The following is a 2,423-nucleotide window of genomic DNA, read 5'->3' as shown; positions in this document are numbered from 1 at the left end:
ATTCAGATTCCCAGAAATACATTTGAGGTTTATAAAACCCACGATGGACATCTCATTTCTTTCTTTTTTTAATTTTTTTGGTCAGCCTGTTGTTAGGTATAATTGATAATAGCAGCTTAGGGAGCTAAAATATGAAAGAACTGTCTCTGACTATTTTTAATAAGCACTCTGGTAATAAGGCTGTTCACATAGAGCAAGTTTTGATTCACATCAAATAAAGACAAGCCCTACGAATGAAGGTTTTTAGCAAGCTGCTAAGCAAACCAAATAGTGTTGATTCTCTGGTGATCTGAGTTTTATAGAAGGCCAGAACCTTTTTGCCTCTTCCAGTGGCTCCTAGGTGCCAGGTTTTCACAGCTACTGCACTTATTAGGCTGTAGGTATTCAGGTCTACAAGGGAGCTAGCAGAGAGAAATGAGATTAAGACAAATCAAAATGCTATAAAGCCTGCTCTTGTTACTTAGATTTAGCCATTTATCTTATGTAAATATTCTTCAAATTGCTGGATCCTTTGATTTCCAAAATTATGAAAAAGTTCTTGACTTTCTTTTCAGTGTTATTGTTATATAATTGTGGAATTGCCTATTGTTGCTTTTATTAAAGCTGAGTTTTAAGAGATTTTATTCTAGTATTCTGGAAGTGTTTTCCTCCTCTATCAATATCCTCAGATATTTATTCTAGAGTTATAGTTATTCATTGAGTCCTTCATTTTCCTTGCATTATTTCTATCAACGTTCTTATTCACATTACTTCTGTTTGAAAGATAATTGTCATGCTTGCTTTGGCAGCACATATGCTAAAATTGGAATGATATAGAAAGATTAGTATGGCTCCTGCTCAAGAATGACACTCAAATTCGTGAAGTGTTCCATATTTTTTAAGCATCATGGTACTGGTCCCAAAACAGAGATATAGACCAACGGAACAGAATAGGGGCCTCTGAAATAATGCCACACATCTAAAACCATCTGATCTTTGACAAACCTGACAAAAACAAGCAATGGGGAAAGGATTCCCTGTTTAATAAATGGTGGTAGGAAAACTGACTAGCCATGTGCAGAAAGCTGAAAGAGGACCCCTTCCTTACACTTTATACAAAAATAAACTCCAGATGGATTAAAAATTTAAACATTAGACCCAACACCATAAAAACCCTAGGAGAAAACCTAGGCGATACCACTTAGGACTTAGGCATAGGCAATGACTTCATGACTAAAACACAAAAGCAATGACAACAAAAGCCAAAATAGACAAATGGGATATAATTAAACTTAAGAGCTTCTGCACAGCAAAAGAAAGTATCATTAGAGTGAACCAGCAACCAAGAGAATGGGAAAAATTTTTTGCAAGCTACCCATCTGACAAAGGGCTAATATCCAGAATCTACAAAGAGCTAAAACAAATATACAAGAAAAAAAAAACAAAAAACAGTTACATCAAGAAGTGAGCAAAGGATATGAACAGGCACTTTTCAAAAGAAGACATTTATGCAGCCAACAAACATATGAAAAAAAGCTCATCATCCCTGGTTACTAGAGAAATACAAATCAAAACCACATTGAGATACCATCTCATGCCAGTTAGAATGGCAATCATTAAAAAATCTGGAGATAACAGATGCTGGAGAAGATGTGAAATAATTAGAAAGCTTTTACACTGTTGCTGGGAATGTAAATTAGTTCAACCATGTGGAAGACAGTGTGGCAATTCCTCAAGAAACTAGAGATAGAAATACCATTTGACCCAGCAATCTCATTACTGGGAATACACCCAAAGGATTATAAATTGTTCTTTTATAAAGACACATGCACACATGTTCATCATGGCACTGTTTACAATAGCAAAGACTTGGAACCAACCCAAATGCCCATCAATGATAGACTGGATAAAGAAAATGTGGCACATATACACGATGGAATACTATGCAGCCATAAAAAAGAATGAGTTTATGTTCTTTGCAGGGACATGGATGAAGCTGGAAACCATCATTCTCAGCAAACTGACACAAGAACAGAAAACCAAACACTGCATGTTCTCACTCATAAGTGGAAGTTGAACAGTGAGAACACATGGACACAGGGAGGGGAACATCACACACTGCCATCTATTGGGGGGTTGGGTGCTACGGGAGTGATACCAGGGGTTGGGAAGATTGGGGAGGGATAATATTAAGAGAAATATCCAATGTAGGTGAAGCGGGGATGGATACAGCAAACCACTATGGCATGTGTATACCTATGAAACAATCTTGCAAGATCTGCACATGTACCTCAGAACTTAAAGTAAAATTAAAAAAAAAAAAAAAGAAAGAACTACAAAAAGAAAAAGTCTGGAGACAACAGATGCTGGAAAGGAAGTGGAGAAATAGGAATGCTTTTACGCTTTGTGGAAGTGTAAATTAGTTCAGCAATTGTGGAAGAGAG

At 36.5% G+C, this 2,423-nt stretch overlaps 1 non-coding gene across 1 annotated transcript; it reads left to right on the top strand.

The window, feature by feature from the left end:
- The first annotated feature begins 776 nt into the window (after window positions 1-776).
- On the top strand, window positions 777-878 carry LOC118148215 (U6 spliceosomal RNA). The gene has a single exon (XR_004734992.1). It is a non-coding gene; the product is annotated as a U6 spliceosomal RNA (small nuclear RNA).
- Window positions 879-2,423: the final 1,545 nt, after the last annotated feature.

This window comes from Callithrix jacchus, chromosome 1, assembly GCF_049354715.1.
Source record: "Callithrix jacchus isolate 240 chromosome 1, calJac240_pri, whole genome shotgun sequence".
NCBI classification, from domain to species: domain Eukaryota; kingdom Metazoa; phylum Chordata; class Mammalia; order Primates; family Cebidae; genus Callithrix; species Callithrix jacchus.
Note: the sequence above shows the minus strand (reverse complement) of the source record. Positions and strands in the feature narration are given on the sequence as shown.